Raw genomic sequence first — 26,279 nt, forward strand, 5'->3', positions numbered from 1 at the left:
CCTTGAGGAACACCAACATTTACAGTTGATTTGCCAGAAGACAAACCATCCACAGAGACAAACTGATATCTTTCCGATAGATAAGATCTAAACCAGGCCAGAACTTGTCCGTGTAGACCAATTTGGGTTTCCAATCTCTCCAAAAGAATGTGGTGATCGATGGTATCAAAAGCAGCACTAAGTTCTAGGAGCACAAGGACAGATTCAGAGCCTCGGTCTGATGCCATTAACCTCTTGGGGCTAGGTGGGACGCTAGCGTGCCACCCGTGGTGCACTCCATCAACAGCAGGTGCATTTCAAGAGCGGCAAATTTGAATCCAAATAAATGTCAAAATTCAAATTTTTCAGAAATACAACTATGTTACACCATTTGAAAGATAAACATCTCCTTAATCTAACCACGTTTTACGATTTCAAAAAGGTTTTACGGCGAAAGCATAAATTTAGAGTATGTTAGGACAGTACATTTACAAGAGTTGTGTGTAATGTTTTGTCAAGTCAAAGACAGGGTCACCAAAACCATAAAACCAGCTAAAATGATGCACTAACCTTTTACAATCTCCATCAGATGACACTCCTAGGACATTATGTTAGACAATGCATGCATTTTTAGTTCTATCAAGTTCATATTTATATCCAAAAACAGCGTTTTACTATGGCATTGATGTTGAGGAAATCGTTTCCCTCCAATAACCGGCAGTCAAGTCAGCGTCACAAATTAAATAATTAAAATTAGAAAACATTGGTAAAATATTATATTGTCATTTAAAGAATTATAGATTTACATCTTTTGAACGCAATCAACTTGCCAGATTTAAAAATAACCTTACTGGGAAATCACACTTTGCAATAATCTGAGCACTGCGCCCAGAAAAATACGCGTTGCGATACAGACTAGACGTCATGTTGGGGAGATCTAAAATCGAAAATACTATGTAAATAATCCATTACCTTTGATTCTCTTCATCAGATGTCACTTCCAGGTATCACAGGTCCATAACGAATGTAGTTTTGTTCAAAAAAGCTCATCATTTATGTCCAAAAATCTCCGTCTCGTTAGCACATGATGTAAGCCAGCCGGACTTCTCGTCATGAACGAGGGGAAAAAATATATTTCCGTTCGTTCAAACATGTCAAACGTTGTATAGCATAAATCATTAGGGCCTTTTTTAACCAGAACATGAATAATATTCAAGGTGGACGAATGCATACTCTTTTATAACGTATTGGAACGAGGGTACCCAACATGAACTAGCGCGCCAGGTGTCTAATGGGACATCAACGTTCCATGGCTCTTGTTCGGTCAGATCTCCCTCCAGAAGACTCAAAACACTTTGTAAAGGCTGGTGACATCTAGTGGAAGCAATAGGAAGTGCCAAAATATTCCTAAACCCCTGTGTTTTTCAATGGGATAGGTTTAAAGTCAATACAACACATCAGGTATCCACTTCCTGTCAGAAAATGTCTCAGGGTTTTGCCTGCCAAATGAGTTCTGTTATAAGGTCATTTACCACCTTCACAAGTGCAGACTGAACCAGACTGAAGCATTTCATATACATTGTTTGTCTTCAGGAAGGCAGTTAGTTTCTGCGCAACAGCTTTTTCAAAAAATGTGGAGAGGAGTGGGAGATTCGATATAGGCCAATAATTTTTTATATTTTCTGGGTCAAGGTTTGGAATTTTCACGATAGCCTTTATTACTGCCACTTTTAGTGAGTTTGGTACACATCCGGTGGATAGAGAGCCGTTTATTATGGTCAACATAGGAGGGCCAAGCACAGGAAGAAGCTCTTTCAGTAGTTTAGTTGGAATAGGGTCCAGTATGCAGCTTGAAGGTTTAGAGGCCATGATTATTTTCATCAATGTGTCAATAGATATAGTATTAAAAAACTTAGGTCCTGATCCTAGGTCCTGGCAGTGTTGTGCAGATTCAGGACAACTGAGACTTGGATAAATACGTAGATTTCAAGAGCAGTCCATAATTTGCTTTCTAATGATCATGATCTTTTCGTCAAAGAAGTTCATGAATTTATCACTGCTGAAGTGAAAGCCATTCTATCTAGGAATCTTTGGGTTGTCCGAGAATTTGTAGCGTGGCTTTTGATGATCCTTGGTTGGGGTCTGAGCAGATTATTTGTTGCGATTGCAAAAGTAATAAAATGGTGGTCCGATAGTCCAGGATTATGAGGAAAAACATGAAGATCCACAATATTTATTCCACGGGACAAAACTAGGTCCAGAGTATGACTGTGGCAGTGAGTAGGTTCGGAGACATGTTGGAGAAAATCCACTAAGTCGTTGATGGCTGTGAAAGCATTCTGGAGTGTAAAAAATGGAGTGGGTCTGTGGACTTTCCATGTGAATATTGAAGTCACCAGAAATGTGAATATTATCTGCCATGACTACAAGGTCCGATAGGAATTCAGTGAGGAACGCTATATACGGCCCAGGAGACCTGTAAACAGTGCTATAAAAAGTTATTGATTAGGCTGCATATAATTCATAACTAGAAGCTCAAAAGACAAAAACGCAGTCATTTTTTTTGTAAATTTGCTATCGTAAATGTTAGCAACACCTCCGCCTTTGCGGGATGCGCGGGGGATATGGTCACTAGTGTAACCAGGAGGAGATGCCTCATTTAACAAAGTAAATTCATCAGGCTTAATTAGTCAGGCCAATCACATCAAGATTATGATCAGTGATTAGTTAATTGACTATAACTGCCTTAGAAGTGAGGGATCTAACATTAAGTACCCCTATTTTGAGATGTGAGATATCACAATCTCTTTCAATAAAGACAGGAATGGAGGAGGTCTTTATTCCAGAGATTGCTAAAGCGAACACCGCCATGTTTAGTTTTACCCAACCTAGATCAAGTCACAGACACGGTCTCAATGGGGAAAGCTGAGCTGACTACACTGACTTTGCTAGTGGCAGACTCCACTAAGCTGGCAGGGTGGCTAACAGCCTGCTGCCTGGCCTGCACTGTGTCTCATTGTGGAGCTAGAGGAGTTAGAGCCCTGTCTATGTTCATAGATAAAATGAGAGCACCCCTCCAGCTAGGATGGAGACCGTCACTCCTCAGCAGGCCTGTTTGTGGGTGAGTCCCAGAAAGAGGGCCAATTATCTACAAATTCTATATTTTGGGAGGGGCAGAAAACAGTTTTCAACCAGCGATTCAGTTACTTTCTAGCTGATTTACACACTGAAGCTATGTTGCACTTGGTGACCTCTGACTGTTTCATCCTAACATCGTTGGTGCCGACGTGGATAACAATATCCCTATGCTTTCTACACTCGCCAGTTTTAGCCAGTTTTAGCCTTAGCCAGCACCATTTTAAGATTATGCTTAACTTCTTTGGGATAGGGGCCAGTATTTTCACGGCCGGATAAAAAACGTACCCGATTTAATCTGGTTACTACTCCTGCCCAGAAACTAGAATATGCATATAATATTATTAGTAGATTTGGATAGAAAACACTCTAAAGTTTCTAAAACTGTTTGAATGGTGTCTGTGAGTATAACAGAACTCATATGGCAGGCCAAAACCTGAGAAGATTCCATACAGGAAGTGCCCTGTCTGACAATTTGTTGTCCTTCTGTTGCATCTCTATCAAAAATACAGCATCTGTGCTGTAACAGCTTCGGCTGGTGGAGGTCGTGTAGAACCATAAAGCGTCCTGTGTGAAAAAGTTGAATGAAAAAAGTAGAGCGAGGGAAAAATAAAACATAAAACGGTAATTAAAAAGTAAAAACCGTGAAGTTGGCAGGTAGCAAAGAAACATTAGCAACAAACCGCACAGCAGCACAAAAACAAGTCTACAAGTTGTGGAAATGAGGAGAGAGATGGGGAGGGGGAGACAGATGGGGGGAGGCACAGAGACAGAGGGAGATAGAGTGAGACAGGGAGGATGGAGGCGGGGAGGGAGAGTGAGACAGGGAGGATGGAGGCGGGGAGGGAGAGTGAGACAGGGAGGATGGAGGCGGGGAGGGAGAGTGAGACAGGGAGGATGGAGGCGGGGAGGGAGAGTGAGACAGGGAGGATGGAGGCGGGGAGGGAGAGTGAGACAGGGAGGATGGAGGTGGGGAGGGAGAGAGAGAGACGGGAGGGAGAGAAACAGGAAGGGGGAGAAACAGGGAGAGGGAGACAGGGAGGGAGGGAGTGAGACGGAGAGGCAGAGAAAAAGTTTGAAGTTTTAGCTTAGGGACCTTTGGATTTCCTTTTCCGCATATTGCATTCCTTTTCTAACTTGATAATAATGTTATGAGTTCAAACACCTCTCTGTCTGTGTGGCACACAAACACACACACAAACATACTCACAAACACACAGAATCACACTTACCCCTGTGTCTGAGGAGGGAGAGAGTTCTGTCTGGTGCCATAGCAACCAATGCGGATATCCATCAGGAGGAAAGAGAAAGAGAGAGAAAAAGGAATTGGCAATGACAGAATGACAGGAACCTAATGAGATAGAGAGGTGAGAGAGAAACAAAGAGACAGACTCATAAAGGCACACACACACACACACACACACACACACACACACACACACACACACACACACACATACACACACACACACACACAGGAACGAGATGAAATGAGGAAATTGAGGGCATCTGAGGACACAGAGAAAGGGTGATAGAGCGAACGAGAGAGAGAGAGAGAGAGAGAGAGAGAGGGCAGACCGAAGAGTAAGAGCAAACATAGAGATGAAAGAGCGACAGCGACAAAGGGAGGAAGGGAGGGAAAGAAACAGAGAGAGATAGAGAGGCTGCTCAGCCTCTCCTAGACACAGATTTTTTTTCTGTCCTCATGACTGTGCTGTTCAGTAAACTACAGGCTACTGTGAACTCAGACACTGCATGACTGGGGGGTCTACTGCACCCTAATATACTGTACCTCTCGCCCCGCTATTAGACTAGGGTAGGGTCTGAGCATTGAGGCTGTGAACTCAGAAAGACAATCAGACACTGCAGCAGCACTCTCATTGTGCATCACCCAGACAAGGTCCCATTTACATAAATTGTCTCAGAGTATGAGTGCTGATCTAGGATCAGGTCCCCCTGTCCATATAATCTTGTTTATTATAATCTGAAAGGGATACCTGATCCTACATCAGCACTCCTACTCTGAGAAGCGTTACAAATATGGGACCAGGCACAGTTGCAATATAGCTTCAGTTCACACTACATTCATTTCTGCATCCCAGAACTACAATCTTGGGTAATTTGATGCTTGTAGTCTGTCCATGAGAGACTAACACAACATCAACTACATAATGTGGTCTGAGCAGTATTATAAACCAGCTAGCCTTGCAACAAACAGACACTGTACTATAGATATGCTTACAGTTGTGTTATTCTTGATTATGTAGTCCTGTGCTTGAATCTGTTCTTCCGATTGGGTAAAAATTCCCCTCTGAACCACCCTGTATCACCCATGGAATTACATATTAGAACTCTAGAATTGACATTGGGGTCCTAGTAACATGCATGAAAATCCATCCATCTTGGTAAAGGAAGTCTTTATAGAGAAGGGAGGGAGGAGAGACGTTTGAGTGCAGGTGAAGAGTTCATTATAAAGTTATGATATTTAGAGGTGTTTGCTGAATGAGAGCTATATGTGATCTTTTGGAAAATCTTGTAATATTATTTTCTTGTTATATTGTATCTTAAAAGAGAGCTATGTATCCGAGGGGAGGATCGGACATAGTGGAAAGACACTGCCCTCTACTGGAGTTTGGCCCCTGTACATGTGAGAGGAGTGAGATGGGGAGGGGGAGACAGATGGGGAGAGGCAAAGAGACAGGGGAAAAAGAGAGAGACTGGCAGGGAGATGGGCGATAGACATAAAATGTGACTCACCACCTGGAGTTGGTCTTCAAAATGGTATAACATACACTGCATTTTTGAGGAACAATGGGAAAGTAATTCTGCTTTGAAAGTTGATCAACTTGTAAACTCACTTTTGAGAAAAACGCCTTTGAATGTTTTGGTATTTAGTGAAGAGTTCTTCTTTATCTACACCCATTGAGCAACGTTCACACCCTCTTAAGCTTTAGCTCCACCCATCTCGTTTTGCTCTCGGAGCGTTCAGAGCACACACTTGACGCGCTGGCCAATGATTTGTTTACCTATGGATAACATGAAAACAGCCTAACCAGCTCTGCTGACAACAACTTCATTACACTTTTTTGCAGATGTTTACTGACACCGGTCATATTCAACGGGTGTTGTACACTTTAGCTTTAGACAAGTAGCTAGCTAGCTAGGTAAACAATGAACCTAGCTTAGTAAACTATGTCTTAGATCACACACGTCATGTAACGTTAGCTAACGAGCCAGCCAGCTAATGTTAGCTAGTTAAAAAACAGTGAACGTAGTGCCAAATCATTTCATTACTACCCTGCATGAATCTGCTGGGAGCTAACCAACCAGGTTTAATGTTAGCTAGCTAACATTAGCCCCTAACTCGAAAAGAAACGGGTCTGAGATACAAATAATAACGTCATACACGTAACGTTAGCTAGGGAGCCAGCTAGCTAACACTACACTTGAGCTTGAAATGAAACCACTTTATGTCAAAAATAGAAACGTGTAATATCTGAATATGTAGCTAGCTAGACTATCTTACCTGTATACATCATCATGCATGATGGTGCGTCTCCCGGTCATGGATGCCATGCCACGGATGCCCTTAGTTTGAAGATGTAATCCAGAGACAGTTGTTCTCTTTATCTCTTTAGCTATCATACTCTAATTCCACTGATTTCAAAACTTGATCCTCCAGAAAGTGGAGAGCAACATGTAGGCAGCTCCATTACACAATGCATATAAAAAATCTGCGTTCAACAGGATTACCAACACAGACTGACCAGCTCAAATAGACAGAAGCCTTGTATAGACCAATCCGAACTCTTCTCTCGGCACGTCCAGCCCACTCATTATCTCAGCCAATCATGGCTAGTGGGAAGGTTGCTGACTTTTTCTGTGGCCTAACCAATAAGGCTCATAAGTGAACAATTGAATTTGTATTTACAGATGGCATACACGTTTGTTATTAAGGCACATGAAAGTTCATGTGTTCCAGAAGGCATTTCTGCCAAAAAACACATTTTGATATAAAACTTTTTTTTTAAATGTTCAAATGGCTCTCCTTCGAAGTCGTGACTTGCGACATATGCCTAGTTTCCTGAAACGGGTCACAAATATTGTGTTAAACAATGCATTTGTAGATCTATCTTCACAGTATGTTTAGCTAGCTTGCCAGGCGGTTTTAGTGGAATTATTCCTTTAAATCTTTTGTCATTACCCACATCGACACTACCTCTATCAGAAGACACTACTCAGACAACACCTAGTGTAGCCTCTAACCTCCCCACTTTGTCTTGTGCTCTGTAGGTGGCTGAGTCAACCTTTGTCTTATTAATGAGAAGATGGAGATGGTCTATGTTCAGTGGTCTTTATTGTAAGTGTTCTCTCTGTTTTTCCTTAGGGTTACAAAAGGAGTGTATATTACAGAAAAATGTCAAAGTCTACCAGTAAACTACCAGAATTGTGGTAACTTTCAGGAATTTTATGGGATTTATCACAAGACCTCTAGTGATCTTTTTGGGTACTTCAGATTATCACAGTTGTCTGTAATTATCTCTGGCCCTCTGTGTGGCCTTATCACATGTAAAATATATAAAATAATAAAATGAAATGATACAAAAAATAGAATAACAAAGTTGTAAAAGATTATCCTAAATTTTACCCATCACTTAGTGAATGCCATTGCTGTTTAATATGAGGGCTTCAGCATGAAATATCCTTTATATTTGTATACACTTTTTTTAATGGTTATGTCAGTATGTCTTTTTTGTAAATGTTTTGATGCCAAACTGGTGGCAGTTGTGAAAAAAGTCAAGAGTTGGAAGATTTATAGAGTTCATTGAAAAGAATGCCATTGTTGATTAGATGATTTTCTCATTAATGATGCTATTTTCTTTTTTCAACCTCATGGTCTATCCACGAGAAACTCATGGACAATATGGACACATATACAGTATACAAAAAGGAATAGTTTATATCAATGAAAATATTTGTTTAAGTTATTGAAGTATAAAATATGGAATCTATTGTAAGATTGCCAAAGATGACCGGTTAATTACCAAAATGAACGCAAATTCCAGTAACTTCAACTCAAATTACCACTGGTATTGCAACCCTAATTGTTCCCTAACAATTCTGGTCTGCAGGTGGCAGTCACAGCCCCAATTCCTGCAGCTGTGGCCTGTTTTAGTCTGTGTTGCATTCAGCACTACCAGCAGGTGTTGAAAAATATCTCATCAGTTTCTATATCCCCCATCCCCCTATCCCTACTCAACACATGATGCAGCAGAATGTTGGATGCTCGAGATGTGAGTTGGAGAGGAAATAGTCAAATAACAAATGGCAAAAGGGAGCGGTTTTATGGCACACACATGCATACACACATAAGCATGTATATGCACACACACACACACACACACACACACCACGACGACACACACACATGCATACGCGCATAAGCATGTACATGCACACACACACACCACGAAGACACACACACATGCATACGCGCATAAGCATGTACATGCACACACACGACGACACACACACATGCATACGCGCATAAGCATGTACATGTACATGCACACACAGCACGACAACACACACACATGCGTGATGTGGCAGGTGCTCTGAATCATGCCAACCCTCTTCAGTCAGACAACCAGGACTCTGAGTCACCTCACCATACAGGCCACACTGCAGCGTCAGAAGTATGTGTCTATATGTGTGCATTCGGGAAAAGTATTCAGACCCCTTCCTTTTTTCCACATTTTGTTAGGTTACAGCCTTATTCTAAAATTGACTAAATACAAAAATGTTCCTCATCAATCTACAGACAATACCCCATAATGACAACGTGAAAACAGGTTTGTACAAATGTATAAAAATGTAACACAGAAATACCTTATTTAAATAAGTATTATTGCTATGAGACTCGAAATTGAGCTCAGGTGATTTGGAAAGCACACGCCTGTCTATATAAGGTCCCACTGTTGACAGTGCATGTCAGAGCAAAAACCAATCAATGAGTTCAAAGGAATTGTCCGTAGAGGTTCGAGACAGGATTGTGTCGAGGCACAGATCTGGGGAAGGGTACCAAAACATTTGTGAAGCATTGAAAGTCCCACAGTGGCCTTCATCATTGTTAATTGGAAGAATTTTAGAACCACCAAGACTCTTCCAAGAGCTGGCTGCCCGACCAAACTGGGGAGAAGGGCCTTGGTCAGAGAGGTGACCAAGAACCCGATGGTCACTCTGACAAAGCTCCAGAGTTCCTTTGTGGAGATGGGAGAACCTTTCAGAAGGACAACCATCTCTGCAGCACTCCGCCAATCAGGCCTTTATGGTAGAGTGGCCAGACGGAAGCCACTCCTCAGTAAAAGGAACATGACAGCTCGCCTGGAGTTTGCCTAAAGGCAACTAAAGGACTCAGACCATGAGGAACAAGATTATCTGGTCTGATGAAACTAATATTGAACTCTTTGGCCTGAATGCCAAGTGTCAGGAAACCTAGCACCCTCCTTATGGTGAAGCATGTTGGTGAAGGAATCATTCTGTGGGGTTGTTCTTCAGCGGCAGGGACTGGGAGACTAGTCTGGATCGAGGGAAAGATGAAGGGACAAAATGCAGAGATCCTTGATGAAAACCTGCTCCAGAGCACTCAGGACCCCAAACTGGGGCGAAGGTTCACCTTCCAACAGGACAATGACCCTAAGCACACAGCCAAGACAATCAAGGATTGGCTTCAGGACAAATCAAATCAAAGTTGATTTGTCACGTGCGCCGAATACAACAGTGAAATGCTTACTTACAGGCTCTAACCAATAGTGCAAAAAAGGTGTTAGGTGAACAATAGGTAAGTAAAGAAATAAAACAACAGTAAAAAGACAGTGAAAAATACCAGTAGCTATGTTATATACAGTAGCGAGGCCACATACAGACACCGGTTAGTCAGGCTGATTGAGGTAGTATGTACATGTAGATATGGTTAAAGTGACTATGCATATATGATGAACAGAGAGTAGCAGTAGCGTAAAAGAGGGGTTGGCGGGTGGTGGGTGGCGGGACACAATGCAGATAGCCCGGTTAGCCAATGTGCGGGAGCACTGGTTGGTCGGCCCAATTGAGGTAGTATGTACATGAATGTATAGTTAAAGTGACTATGCATATGTGATAAACAGAGAGTAGCAGCAGCGTAAAAAGAGTGTTTGGGGGGGTTGGGGGGGGCACACAATGCAAATAGTCCAGGTAGCCATTTGATTACCTGTTCAGGAGTCTTATGGCTTGGGGGTAAAAACTGTTGAGAAGCCTTTTTGTCCTAGACTTGGCACTCCGGTACCACTTGCCATGCGGTAGTAGAGAGAACAGTCTATGAATGGGGTGGCTGGGGTCTTTGACAATTTTTAGGGCCTTTTTAGAGCCTAGTGAAGTACTGCTCTCTGTAGTGCCTTGCGGTCAGAGGCCCAGCAATTGCCGTGCCAGGCAGTGATGCAACCAGTCAGGATGCTTTCGATGTTGCAGCTGTAGAACATTTTGAGGATCTCAGGACCCATGCCAAATCTTTTTAGTTTCCTGGGGGGCATAGGCTTTGTCGTGCCCTCTTCCCGACTGTCTTGGTGTGTTTGGACCATTCTAGTTTGTTGTTGATGTGGACACTGAGGAACTTGAAGCTCTCAATCTGCTCCACTACAGCCCCGTTGATGAGAATGCGGGCATGCTCAGTCCTCCTTTTCCTGTAGTCCACAATCATCTCCTTAGTCTTTGCTATGTTGAGTGATAGGTTGTTATTCTGGCACCACATGGCCATGTCACTGACCTCCTCCCTATAGGCTGTTTCCTCGTTGTCTGTGATCAGTCCTACCACTGTTGTGTCGTCTGCAAACTTAACCTGTTGGGTCTAGGGGGCAGCATTTGCACGTCTGGATAAAAAAAATGTACCCGATTTAATCTGGTTACTAATCCTACCCAGTAACTAGAATATGCATATACTTATTATATATGGATAGAAAACACTCTAAAGTTTCCAAAACTGTTTGAATGGTGTCTGTGAGTATAACAGAACTCATTTGGCAGGCAAAACCCTGAGACATTTTCTGACAGGAAGTGGATACCTGATGTGTTGTATTGACTTTAAACCTATCCCATTGAAAAACACAGGGGTTTAGGAATATTTTGGCACTTCCTATTGCTTCCACTAGATGTCACCAGCCTTTACAAAGTGTTTTGAGTCTTCTGGCGGGAGATCTGACCGAACAAGAGCCATGGAACGGTGATGTCCCATTAGACACCTGGCGCGCTACTTCATGTTGGGTACCCTCGTTCCAATACGTTATAAAAGAGTATGCATTCGTCCACCTTGAATATTATTCATGTTCTGGTTAAAAAAGGCCCTAATGATTTATGCTATACAACGTTTGACATGTTTGAACGAACGGAAATATATTTTTTCCCCTCGTTCATGACGAGAAGTCCGGCTGGCTTACATCATGTGCTAACGAGACGGAGATTTTTGGACATAAATGATGAGCTTTTTTGAACAAAACTACATTCGTTATGGACCTGTGATACCTGGAAGTGACATCTGATGAAGAGAATCAAAGGTAATGGATTATTTACATAGTATTTTCGATTTTAGATCTCCCCAACATGACGTCTAGTCTGTATCGCAACGCGTATTTTTCTGGGCGCAGTGCTCAGATTATTGCAAAGTGTGATTTCCCAGTAAGGTTATTTTTAAATCTGGCAAGTTGATTGCGTTCAAGAGATGTAAATCTATAATTCTTTAAATGACAATATAATATTTTAACAATGTTTTCTAATTTTAATTATTTAATTTCTGACGCTGACTTGACTGCCGGTTATTGGAGGGAAACGATTTCCTCAACATCAATGCCATAGTAAAACGCTGTTTTTGGATATAAAAATGAACTTGATAGAACTAAAAATGCATGCATTGTCTAACATAATGTCCTAGGAGTGTCATCTGATGGAGATTGTAAAAGGTTAGTGCATCATTTTAGCTGGTTTTATGGTTTTGGTGACCCTGTCTTTGACTTGACAAAACATTACACACAACTCTTGTAAATGTACTGTCCTAACATACTCTAAATTTATGCTTTCGCCGTAAAACCTTTTTGAAATCGTAAAACGTGGTTAGATTAAGGAGATGTTTATCTTTCAAATGGTGTAACATAGTTGTATTTTTGAAAAATTTGAATTTTGACATTTATTTGGATTCAAATTTGCCGCTCTTGAAATGCACCTGCTGTTGATGGAGTGCACCACGGGTGGCACGCTAGCGTCCCACCTAGCCCCAAGAGGTTAATGATGGTGTTGGTGTCGTGCCTGGCCATGCAGTCGTGGGTGAACAGGGAGTACAGGAGGGGACTGAGCACGCACCCCTGTGGAGCTCCAGTGTTGAGGATCAGCGTGGTAGATGTGTTGCTACCTATCCTCACCACCTGGGGGCTGTCCATCAGGAAGTCCAGGATCCAGTTGCAGAGGGAGGTGTTTAGTCCCAGGATCCTTAGCTTAATGATGAGCTTTGAGGGTACTATGTTGTTGAACGCTGAGCTGTAGTCAATGAATAGCATTCTCACATAAGTGTTCCTTTTGTCTCTGAATGTCTTTAAGTGGCCCATCCAGAGTCCGGACTTGAACCCGATCAAACATCTCTGGAGAGACCTGGAAATAGCTGTGCAGCGACGCTCTCCATCCAACCTGACAGAGCTTGAGAGGATCTGCAGAGAAGAAAGGGAGAAACTCCACAAAAACAGGTGTGTCAAGCTTATAGAGTCATACCCAAGAAGACTCGAGGTTGTAATCACTGCCAAAGGTGCTTCAACAAAGTACTGAGGAGAGGGTCTGAATACTTATGTAAATGTCATATTATCTTTTTTGTGTGTGTGTGTGTGTGTGTGCCAAAGATGATGGAACACAGCACCACCCAGTGATACATACCTTCTGAAGAATGAACAGAGCCTCAAATTTAAATGTGTCTCAAAATGATGACAAAATACGCAGAAGTCACTAAAAACAATGTCGGCTCTGAGGGTTAGAGGGAGTGAAGATTTCATGAGACAGATGTATAAAACCACCACTCTTTTCCTCCTCCCTCCTCCTCTTCCTCTTCCTCCCCCCTCCTCCTCTTGTCCTGGCTATGTCAGAACTCAATTGAAGTTAATGTGGGACTGGGAGGGTCTGAGCCAGAGCAATGGTTGGGCCTGTCCTGCCCTGCTGCCTGGAGCTCTCCTTCTCTGGTACAGAAAGAGGGGCACAGCCCCACCTCGCCTGCCAGCCTGCCCTCCCGCACACCCACACCCACCTGCCAGCGAGACCAGCCCTCCCCAACCAGGGAGGACAGCAGCAGCCAATAGCACCTCTCAGCCAGCCAGTGTTAGAGTGGTTCGAGACAGGCATTCAGCCAATCAGATTGCACTGCAGCAAGGAATGCAGCGGCACTAACAAACAAACAGAGAGAGAGGGAGCAATAGAGAGAGAACAAATGATGATAGAACGAAAGAGAAAGAGAAAACATATTACTCAGAGAAAGTTATTTGTAAAAAGTGCTGGAACAGGGTAAAACTCAGGTAAAATATGACGCTGACCTTATCGTGAAATGCTTACTTACAAGCCCATAACCAACAATTCAAACTTAATAAAATAGAGTTAACAAAATATTGACTAAATGAACTAAAGTTTTAAAAAAGTAACACAATAAAATAACAATAACGAGGCTTTAAAACCTCTTTGGGCTAGGGGGCAGTATTTTCACGTCCGGATGAAAAGCGTGCCCAAGGTAAACTGCCTGCTACTCAGGCCCAGAAGCTAGGTTATGCTTATTATTAGTAGATTTGGATAGAAAACACTGAAGTTTCTAAAACGGTTTGAATAATGTCTGTGAGTATAACAGAACTGATTTGGCACGCGAAACCCTGAGCATAATCCATCCAAGGAAACGTTTTATTGAGCTCAATCTGTTTTCCATTTTTTTCTATGGCAATCCCTTTTTAATAGAAATATGCTTGCAGTTCCTATGGCTTCCACTAAATGTCAACAGTCTTTAGAAATTGGTTGATGTAGTAGCCAAGTGTACTTTTTTGTTTGGGGCGCACGACCTGGAACTCGCTCCACATTCATTTTATCCGCTATTGAACACAGTATATTCCGTCTTAAATTTGATAGATTATTTACGTTTTAATATACCTAAAGTTGGATTAGGAAAGTTGTTTGAAATGTTTGGACAAAGTTTACAGGCAACTTATTAGATACATGTAGGCATGTTGGGCGAGTTGGAACCGGTGTTTTTCTGAATCAAATGCACCAAATAAATGAACCTTTTGGGGATATAAAAAAACAATTTATCGAACAAAAAGACCATTTGTGATGTTTATGGGACATTTTGGAGTGCCAACAGAAGAAGGTCTTCAAAGGTAAGGCATGAATTATATCATTATTTATGACTTTTGTGTAGCACCTGCCTGGTTGAAATCTGATTTTCATATGTTGGTATGCTGGGCGCTGTCCTCAGATAATCGCATGGTCTGTTTTCGCCGTAAAGCCTTTTTGAAATATGACACTGCGGCTGGATTAACAAGAAGTTAATCTTTAAACCGATGTATGACACTTGTGTGCTTTATGAATTCTTATTATGAGTATTTCTGTTTTTGAATTTGGCGCCCTGCAATTTCACTGGGTGTTGCCAAATCGCTGAAGGGATTGACACGTGAAGGGATCCATAAGAAGTTTTAAACAAGGGGCACCAGTACCGAGTCAATGTGCTGGGGTACAGGTTAGTAATTTAGGTAATTTGTACATGTATGTAGGGGTAAAGACACAAGTGTTATACATCGGTTTATAGATTAACTTCTTGTTAATGCAAAATGCATTTAATCCATTTTAGAATAAGGCTGTAACGTAACAAAATGTGGAAAAAGTGAAGGGGTCTGAATTCTTTCCAAATGCACTGTATATGTATGATCTGGGCCAATTCCGGCTGAGAGTCGGGGGCACTCGGCTGAGAGTCAGACTCGGCCGATGTCATGTGGCCCGCGTCTGGGCCGCCTTCGGCAGTATTACTTATGGCTAGGATGCGGGGATTGAGCTCGGGCTGATTCAGGTGTGAGTTATCTGGCCCAAATGTATTGCTTGGGGCTCGGGCTTATTCCGGTGAGAGTTATCTGGCCCAAATGTGGCTTGGTCCAATTGGGGCTACCTTTCAATATATAAATTTAAACATTATTTTAAAACGATTTAAATATAATACATAGAAATGTTGTCGGACTATAGTAGATGAAGAATCAATATTTTTTTAGATTGAGTATTTATTGGGTCATTATGTTAGTATATTATGTATGTTTGTAATAGTGTGTTATATGTGAAAATGTGTTCGTATTATAAATTGTATTTTAATGTTTAAGGACTCTTGGAAGATTAGTCCAAATGGGGACTAAAAGAGATCCAAATCAAATCTCTGGCAGATGATTACATGTGCTGCTTTATATAATTAACGTTTCATTATTTATTTATTTTTCCATATTTTCTTCATTGTTTCTGTGATCAAAAAATACAATTAACATTTAAATGTAATTCTTTAAGAGTCGTGTAGTATTTTAGTATTTTGATACTTTGTGCAAGGCAATTGATAAGCATTGAAAACTTGGTGGATGGAGCCTCCAGAGTGGCGCAGCGGTCTAAGACACTGCATCACAGTGCGAACTGCGGTTCTACAGATGCTGGTTCGAGACCTGTGCCGGCCGCGACCGGGAGACCCATGAGGCGACGCACAAGTTAGGGGAGGGTTTGGCCGGCTGGGATGTCCTTGTCCCATAGCACTGTAGCGACTCCTGTGGCGGGCTAGGCGCATGCACACGGCCACCAGGTGTATGGTGTTTCCTCTGTCACAAAAATTATTTTTTGTGGGTGGGTATAATTTGTATGTATAAAATGTATAATAGTAATATTTAAAATTACTAAATTGGTTCATTTCGTATACATTTATTTAAATTTGCATCATGCCGCTTCTGGGGGGATTCTGGTAAGATGCCGTCAATGTCGGCTGAATTCTGCTACACTGAAACGAGCAGATGTACTTGGGCCGATTCTGGGCAGTCATTCATTTTGTTTCCGGGCCGAGTAAATTAAGTCCGACATCCGATTCCGGACCAATTCTATCAGTTCTGGCCCCCTGGAAGAGGGCTGATTCCTCATTGCTAGCTGGGTAGCTAATACTGACGATCAAGGGAAGACTAGACTTAGCTATAATGTTAGCTAGCCATCTAAAAACTTGTGTAGATAGATACTGTTGCTAGGAAACTAGAGAGTGGTTAGGTTTCAGTTTTGCGTCACAGCTCGGTCCATGGAACATATAGATTTCCAATGAGGACATGTTGCATTTCTCACTTTGAGTTAGACAAAATTGGGATTACAGATCATACAGTCTCTTTTTCAGTTTCTCCTTCAACAAAAAATTAACTATTAGCCTGTCGGCCCTCGTGTAATTTAGTTAGCTTAGCTTCATTCTTTTTAATTACATAAACAACACCTTTCTCGGATATTCAAGCGGTGTCACTGTTTACAATTTAGTGGATTTTCTTAAATTACTTCACTGGCCACTCTCTACATTTTTTACATTTGACATTTTAGTCATTTAGCAGACGCTCTTATCCAGAGCGACTTACAGTAGTGAATGTGTACATAGTTTGATAGTCAGTATTAGCTACTCTTAGGCCATATCTCCGATATTATTTGGAGTCTCATCACAAAATTATACATATACAGTGCATTCGGAAAGTATTCAGACCCCTTGTTATTTTATTGTGTAATATTTTCTTAACTCTATTTTCTTAAAACTGCATTGTTGGTGAAGGACTTGTAAGTACACATTTCACGGTTAGGTCTACACTTTCTGTATTCGGCACATGTGACAAATAAAAATATATTTGATTTTACATGTTTTTAAATCCTCATCGATCTACACACAATATCCCATAATGACAAAGTGAAAACATGTTTTTAGACATTTTTGCAAATGTATAAATTTTTTTTAAACAGAAATACCTTATCTATATAAGTTTTCAGGCCCTTTGCAAAGTCTGTAGAATTTCAGAAGTCCCTTGCTATATTAGTTATCAGTTAATCTGACTATTTTCTCATTTATTTCATTTAATTTACTTTCAATATTTATTTATAACATAGTTTTGACCCTTAGGTCTTCATCAGGCGTTCATATCACAGGTGGGGGTGGAAGGTCCTATATATAGTGGCAGTACTCAGTGACATCACTTCCTGAAACAGGAGGTAAAAAATGTATAGCATAGATTCACAATATTATCTAACCACATTGTCCGATTTCAAAAAGGCTTTACAACGAAAGCAAAACATTAGATTATGTCAGGAGAGTACCAAAATAATCACACAGCCATTTTCAAAGCAAGCATATATGTCACAAAAACCAAAACCACAGCTAAATGCAGCACTAACTTTTGATGATCTTCATCAGATGACACTCCTAGGACATTATGTTATACAATACATGCGTGTTTTGTTCAATCAAGTTCATATTTTTATCAAAAACCAGATTTTTACATTAGCATGTGATGTTCAGAACTAGCATACCCACCGCAAACCTCCGGTGAATTTACTAAATTACTCACGATAAACGTTCACAAAAAACATAACAATTATTTTAAGAATTATAGATACAGAACTCTTTTATGCAATTGTCCGATTTTAAAATAGCTTTTCGGTGAAAGCACATTTTGCAATATTCTGAGTAGATAGCCCGGCCATCATGGCTAGCTAATTTGACACCCACTAAGTTTGGCCCTCACCAAACTCAGATTTACTATAAGAAAAATTGGATTACCTTTGCTGTTCTTCGTCAGAATGCACTCCCAGGACTTCTACTTCAACAACAAATGTTGTTTTGGTTCCAAATAATCCATAGTCATATCCAAATATCTCCGTTTTGTTCGTGCGTTCAAGTCACTATCCGAAGGGTGACGCGTCGGCGCATTTTGTGACAAAAAAATTCAAAATATTCCATTACCGTACTTCGAAGCATGTCAAACGCTGTTTAAAATAAATGTTTATGCTATTTTTCTCGTAAAATAGCGATAATATTCCAACCGGGCGACATTGTGTTCATTCAAACACTGAAAGAAAAAAATTGAGTCGTCTCGTGCACGTGCGCCTCAGTGTCATTGTTCTCAGAAGGACCACTCACAAAAACACCTGCTGTTTTTCGCCCAGAGACTGGAGAGCTCTCATTCCACTTTCTGGCGCCTTCCTAGAGCCAATGGAAGCCTTAGAAAATGTCACGTTACAGCAGAGATGCTGTATTTTTGATAGAGATGCCCTGGAAGGAGAACAAATTGTCAGACAGGGCACTTCCTGTATAGAATCTTCTCAGGTTTTGGCCTGCCATATGAGTTCTGTTATACTCATAGACACCATTCAAACAGTTTTACAAACTTTAGAGTGTTTTCTATCCGAATCTACTAATTATATGCATATTCTAGTTTCTGGGCAGGAGTAGTAACCAGATTAAATCGGGTACGTTTTATTCCGGCCGTGAAAATACTGCCCCCTATACAACAACAGGTTAACATTCAATGTATCAAAATATATGATCATACACAAGGAATGTGATCAGTATTTACAGTAATATACATTCACATACAGTATTCAATTAGGACAACAAAAAAACTATTTGGACATTGTTAAGGCTTGGTAATTGTGGAGGAGGAATGAGGCGCAGGAACCAGCGAACACAGGGTAGTGGTGTTTTTAATATACACTCACCAAAAAAAAACAAATGTTCCCACACACAGGGGAGAAAATACATGCGGCGTACAACAACGTCGACATGAACACAAGCCGTCACACAAGAAACAATCATTAATCCCGCACGAACAGGAGCGGGCCAGCTAAACTAAATAGCCCCTCTAATGGCTAATTGACCACAGGTGTCACAAAATAAAAAAAGGGAAAAGCAAAAAGGGAATCGGTGGCAGCTAATAGGCCGGTGACGACGACCGCCGAGCGCCACCCGAGCAGGAGGGGGCGCCACCGTCGGTGGGAATCGTGACAGTACCCCCCTCCTGACGCGCGGCTCCCGCAGCGCGCCGACACCGGCCTCGAGGTCGACCCGGAGGGCGAGGGGCAGGGCGATCCGGACGGAGGTGGTGGAACTCCCTCAACATAGATGGGTCCAGGACGTCCGCCGCCGGCACCCAGCACCTCTCCTCCGGGCCGTACCCCTCCCAGTCCACGAGGTACTGTAGGCCCCTCGCCCGGCGTCGCGAGTCCAGAATGGCCCTTACGCTGTACGCCGGGGACCCCCCGATGTCTAGAGGGGGCGGAGGGACCTCCGGCACCTCATCTTCGTGAAGGGGACCAGCTACCACCGGCCTGAGGAGAGACACATGAAACGAGGGGTTAATACGGTAATAGGAAGGGAGTTGCAACCGATAACACACCTCGTTTATCCTCCTCAGGACTTTGAAGGGCCCCACACACTACGGCCCCAGCTTCCGGCAGGGCATGCGGAGGGGCAGGTTCCGGGTCGAGAGCCAGACCCTGTCTCCCGGTGCGAACACGGGCGCCTCACTGCGGTGGCGGTCAGCCCTCCTCTTCTGCCGTGCACTGGCCTCCTTTAGTGAGTCCTGGACGGCTCTCCAGGTCTCCTTGGAGTGCTGGACCCAGTCCTCCACCGCAGGAGCCTCGGTCTGACTCCGGTGCCATGGTGCCAGGACCGGCTGGTAACCTAACACACACTGAAAGGGTGATATGTTAGTAGAGGAGTGGCGAAGTGAGTTCTGGGCTAACTCAGCCCAGGGAATATACCTCGCCCACTCCCCTGGCCGGTCCTGGCAATACGACCTCAGGAACCTGCCCAACTCCTGGTTCACCCTCTCCGCCTGCCCATTGCTCTCGGGGTGATAACCGGAGGTCAAACTGACCGAGACCCCCAGCCGCTCCATAAACGCTCTCCAGACCCTGGATGTGAACTGGGAACCTCGATCAGAGACAATGTCCTCCGGCACCCCGTAGTGCCGGAAGACGTGGGTAAATAGGGCCTCCGCAGTCTGCAGGGCCGTAGGGAGACCGGGCAATGGGAGGAGACGGCAGGACTTAGAGAACCGATCCACAACCACCAGAATCGCCGTGTTCCCCTGAGAGGGGGGAAGATCTGTCAGGAAGTCAATGGACAGGTGCGACCATGGTCGTTGTGGAACGGGGAGGGGCTGTAACTTCCCTCTTGGTAGATGCCTAGGAGCCTTACTCTGGGCACACACCGAACAGGAAGAGACATAGGCCCTCACGTCCTTAGCTAAGGTGGGCCACCAGTACTTGCCCCTTAGACTCCCCACTGTCCTCGCCTCACCAGGATGACCCGCAGTAGGTAGCGTGTGCGCCCACCGAATCAAACGATCACGAACACCGAGCGGCACATACATGCGCCCCACGGGCACCTGCGCAGGCGCAGGTTCCAACACCAATGCCCGCTCGATGTCCGCGTCCACCTCCCATACCACAGGTGCCACCAGCCTAGACGCTGGAATGATGGGAGTTGGATCGATGGGCCGGTCCTCCGTGTCATAGAGACGGGACAGCGCGTCGGCCTTAGTATTTAGGGAACCCGGTCTATAGGAGATGGTAAACCTAAACCGGGCGAAGAACATGGCCCACCTCGCCTGACGTGGATTCAGTCTCCTCGCTGCCCGGATGTACTCCAGGTTTCGGTGGTCAGTCCAGATGAGAAAGGGGTGTTTAGCCCCCTCAAGCCAGTGCCGCCACACCCTCAAAGCTTTAACCACTGCTAGCAACTCCCTGTCCCCCACATCGTAGTTACGCTCCGCCGAACTGAGCTTCTTCGAAAAGAAAGCGCAGGGGCGGAGTTTCAATGGCGCACCCGAGCGCTGTGATAGCACGGCACCCACCCCAGCCTCGGATGCGTCCACCTCCACTACGAACGCTAAAGACGGGTCCGGGTGCGCCAACACGGGTGCGTCGGTGAACAGCGTCTTCAATTTCTTGAAGGCTCCGTCCGCCTCCGTCGACCATCGCAAACGCACCGGCCCCCCCTTCAGCAGTGAGGTAATGGGAGCCGCTACCTGGCCAAAACCCCGGATAAACCTCCGGTAGTAATTGGCAAAGCCTAAAAACCGCTGCACCTCCTTCACCGTGGTTGGAGTCGGCCAATTACGCACGGCCTTAACGCGGTCACACTCCATCACCACCCCCGTGGTGGAAATGCGATAACCCAGAAAGGAGACGGCTCGTTTGGAAAACTCACACTTCTCAGCCTTAACGTATAGGTCATGCTTCAGCAGTCTACCAAGCACCTTGCGCACCAGGGACACATGCGCGGAGCGGGTGGCGGAATATATCAGAATGTCATCGATATATACAATCACGCCCTGCCGTGCAGGTCCCTGAGAATCTCGTCAACAAAGGATTGAAAGACGGCTGGAGCATTTTTCAACCCATACGGCATGACGAGGTACTCATAATGGCCCGATGTGGTACTAAAGGCGGTTTTCCACTCGTCTCCCTTCTTGATACGCACCAGGTTATACGTGCTCCTGAGATCCAGTTTTGTGAAGAACTGCGCTCCGTGAAATGATTCCACCGCCGTAGCGATGAGAGGTAGTGGGTAACTAAACCCCACCGTAATAGCGTTTAGACCTCGGTAATCAATGCACGGACGCAGACCTCCCTCCTTTTTCTTCACAAAAAAGAAACTCGAGGAAGCGGGTGAGATGGAGGGCCGAATGTACCCCTGTCCCAGGGATTCCGTGACATATGTCTCCATAGCCGCCGTCTCCTCCTGTGACAAGGGGTACACGTGACTCCTGGGAAGCGCAGCGTTAACCTGGAGATCTATCGCACAATCCCCCTGTCGATGAGGTGGTAATTTAGTCGCCCTCTTTTTACAAAAAGCGATCGCCAAATCGGCGTATTCGGGGGGAATGCGCACGGTGGACACCTGGTCTGGACTCTCCACCGACGTGGCACCTATGGAAACTCCTAGACACCTACCTGAACACTCCTCTGACCACCCCTGGAGAACCCCCTGTTTCCACGAAATACGGGGATTGTGACCAGCCAGCCAGGGGACCCCCAGCACCACCGGAAACGCAGGCGAGTCAATAAGGAAAAAACGAATGCGTTCCTTATGATTCCCCAGCGTTACCATGTCCAGTGGCACCGTAGACTCCCTGACTAGCCCTGACCCTAATGGTCGGCTATCTAGGGAGTGCACGGGGAAAGGAGAATCTATCGGCACCCGCGGAATGCCCAGCTTAATGGCAAGTCCACGGTCCATAAAATTCCCAGCTGCGCCTGAATCGACTAGCGCCCTATGCTGGGAAGAGGGAAAAAATTTTGTAAACAAAACAGGTAAAAACACATGACCAACAGGGGGTTCTGGGTGAATCTGGTGCTGACTCACCTGAGGTAACCGAGAAGTGTTCTGCCTACCATCTCGACTCCCAGACTGGCTCCTCCGACACCGGTCGGCCGTGTGTCCTCTCCGACCACAGCTGGTGCAGGAGGAGCCACCTCCTCCGGTGCCCCTTGGCACGGCCCCCCCTACCTCCATAGGTGCACGGGGGTGGAACGGGCAGGACCCTCTCCGAACGCCCGCGGGCAGCCAGCAAGTTGTCCAGTTGTATGGACATATCTATCAGTTCGTCCAGGGACAGAGCTGTGTCCCGACAGGCCAGCTCCCTGCGGACGTCCGCCCGGAGACTGCAGCGGTAGTGGTCTATGAGGGCCCTGTCGTTCCACCCCGCCCCAGCAGCCAAGGTCCTGAAGTCCAGCGCGAAGTCCTGGGCACTCCTCGTCTCCTGCCTGAAGTGGAACAGCCGTTCACCCGCCGCTCTTCCTTCCGGAGGGTGGTCGAACACGGCCCGAAAGCGGCGGGTGAACTCCGGGTAGTGGTCCCTCGCCGAGTCTGGACCGTTCCAGACCGCATTAGCCCACTCCAGAGCTCTGCCCGTCAGGCAGGAAACGAGGGCACTCACGCTCTCCTCCCCCGTGGGAGCAGGTCTAACGGTGGCCAGGTACAGCTCAAGCTGGAGCAAAAACCCCTGGCACCCAGCCGCCGCCCCATCGTACTCCCTCGGGAGCGCCAGACGAAGCGCGCCAGAGCCAGACGTCATGGGAGGCGAAGATGGCTGTATCGGGGCAGGTGGAGGTGGAGAGAGGATACCACTTCTCTCCCATCTGTCCATCCTCTCCATCATCTGGTCCATTGCCGATCCGATGCAATGGAGGACTGTCGTGTGGTGGAGTACGCGTTCCTCCATCGAGGGCAGAGGAGTGGCCGCTGCTCCCGCTGATTCCATGCCTTCTATCGTGGTGCGGGATTCTGTTAAGGCTTGGTAATTGTGGAGGAGGAATGAGGCGCAGGAACCAGCGAACACAGGGTAGTGGTGTTTTTAATATACACTCACCAAAAAAAAACAAATGTTCCCACACACAGGGGAGAAAATACATGCGGCGTACAACAACGTCGACATGAACACAAGCCGTCACACAAGAAACAATCATTAATCCCGCACGAACAGGAGCGGGCCAGCTAAACTAAATAGCCCCTCTAATGGCTAATTGACCACAGGTGTCACAAAATAAAAAAAGGGAAAAGCAAAAAGGGAATCGGTGGCAGCTAATAGGCCGGTGACGACGACCGCCGAGCGCCACCCGAGCAGGAGGGGGCGCCACCGTCGGTGGGAATCGTGACAGACATTTTGAAACTATAAAACGGTTTCAAGTCAAACTCCTTGTTAAGGCCAAGAGGAGATAGTGTGTTGAGCGTTTCTGGATCCTAGAAATTATCATATATTTTGATACATTGAATGTTAATATTGTGAACCTATGCTATACATTGGTTCATACAGTGACATTCTAGATTATTATGTGCTTCCAACTTTGTGGCAACACCAAGCAATGCTTCTGTATGTCTGTGATTCCTCTCGTGACCAACCTGCCCTCGGCACTTCTCATTCATGTCACTTCTCTCGCTGATACCATGGTACTGTACTTGTACTCCTCAGTCTGGCCTTCATCGTTCTTCAGTGAGACGAGGTGGTGGTATTGGGTGGTTGCCCTCGGTCTTATTCATCCGAGGCAGGCCTCTCCAGAGGAACGCTGAGGGGGGGAGAGAGGAATAGATGGGAAGGAGAGAAAATTTACATGGTCTTAACATAAAAAAATAGGAGTATAAATAAAGGTATTCTGGTTGGAAATGGAGTGCTTGTAAAGGCAAAGAATGCATTATTAAACCTTCTAAAAAAGACATTGAGGCACCATTAAGAAATTGAGGAGCTGAGGGGAGGATACTCACGTGTAGAGTTGACCCCAAATGTCTCCTTGTTGAACATCTCAATGGCATCCCAGCCGTTAGACAAACCGAGAGAGATACAAGGGAATGGTATTTTGTATGTGTTTCAGTGTGTGTTTAACGGTGTCTGTCACCAAAGTGGTATACTACAAAGCAAGCTAGATTTAATCAGGCTTTTATGAAGCTAACCAGCTTCAGTTAGCTTCACATTCCAGGTCAGGATTAATCCGTACTATGACGCTGGATATTGCTTGCCCTCCCGCTTGTCAGTAGCTGTAGCAGGCTTGTAACTGCGTTTGCATTGCACACATGGCTAGTTGAATGCCAAACTCTTCATTGAGACAACACAGAAACATCAATCCATGGGTGAGTCAGTGCCACATTTTAATTTGTGCCGAAATCAAAATGAAAGAAAAGTAGTCTTGCAGATCCAGCCGACTATGGTGTGAAATAGGCTTTTAGAAGTGCCGTTGTTAGCAGTTGATGCTATTGCTCAATAACACAGACCCCAAAGCAAATCAGGGGGATAAAAATATATTTATTCAAAGACAACAAATCATAGTTGTTATGCTGGAAAGTAGAGGGCAGATGAGTATTCTTCCATATCCTCAGTGTTTTCTCCACTTAACAAAGAGACATGATGTAGTTTATACCCAAGCCTAGCCTGTGGTTGACCAATTAGTATTCCTTGCAATAAAATTGGAACAATGGCCAAATACCAAGTATCACGTTTTAGGCTCAATGTATAGACAATTTGGACCAACGAGAACTTGCCACATGTAGCTATGAGTCCCGGACTGAAATTCCTACACAGATCCTAAACAGATGTTGATCTGAAAAACACTAGTTCCATTGCTCTCTAGCCCTCTTGACCTCTAGTCCTCTGCATGTATTTATCTTAGAATATTCTTACACCGTCTTTTATCTTATTACTTATCATTAATGTCATCTTTGGTGTTCTTTGGTGTGCTTATCAATGCACAAATACCTTTCATCCCACTCCTATCTGTGGAACAGCTTGTTGCGTTGTGGCCATAGCCCTATAATCTATAGAAGGCTTTGGAAACACTAACTCTGGTAATTTAACTGTTAAACTCATGGGTACACTAGCAATGGCTGCCAGTCTTGACTTGAATGGGAACTGCCATCTATGAATTATATGTCTATGGTTGGTTTCGGGTGTCAGTTTGCCTTTTTGCACATTTCAAAAAACAATTGTTACGACAAATGTACAGTCTGGAAAGCAAATGTTGTCCCGACTAAATGTGTAATTTGCAAAGTTTTTAACATGACATTTTTTTTTACACAAACACATTTGATTTATTAAATATTTAATCAGTCGTCTTCCTCAAATGAGGTGGATGATGACACAATCTTTGTGAGAGGGAGGGAATCTGATTTCATTGGTTGTCAACTCGTGGCTCAGACACTTCATTCAGGAAAAATGGAGTTAGCCTACCCCGGAGCAGGTTAGTTCTGAAGGATTCATTGCCATAGAAATGTACCTGCTTAAAAGGTGAGCCACTTTCATTGTCAAATAAAATGCAATTTTAATTGTCACATGCTTTGTAAACAACAGGTGTAGACTAACAGTGAAATGGTTACTTACGGGCCCTTCCCAAGATTGCGGACTACATAAAAAAATGCTTTTTAAAATGTAACATGAGAAATAAATATAAAATGAGCAATACTGGTACCCAATGGCTATATACATTGGGTACCAGTATCAAGTTGATGTGCAGGGGTACGAGGTAATTGAGATAGATACAATGTGTACATATAGTTAGGGGTAAAGTGATTAGGCAACAGGATAGATAATAGACAGCAG

The sequence above is a fragment of the Salmo salar genome, chromosome 10 (assembly GCF_965601325.2).
Source record: "Salmo salar chromosome 10, fSalSal1, whole genome shotgun sequence".
Lineage (NCBI taxonomy): Eukaryota > Metazoa > Chordata > Actinopteri > Salmoniformes > Salmonidae > Salmo > Salmo salar.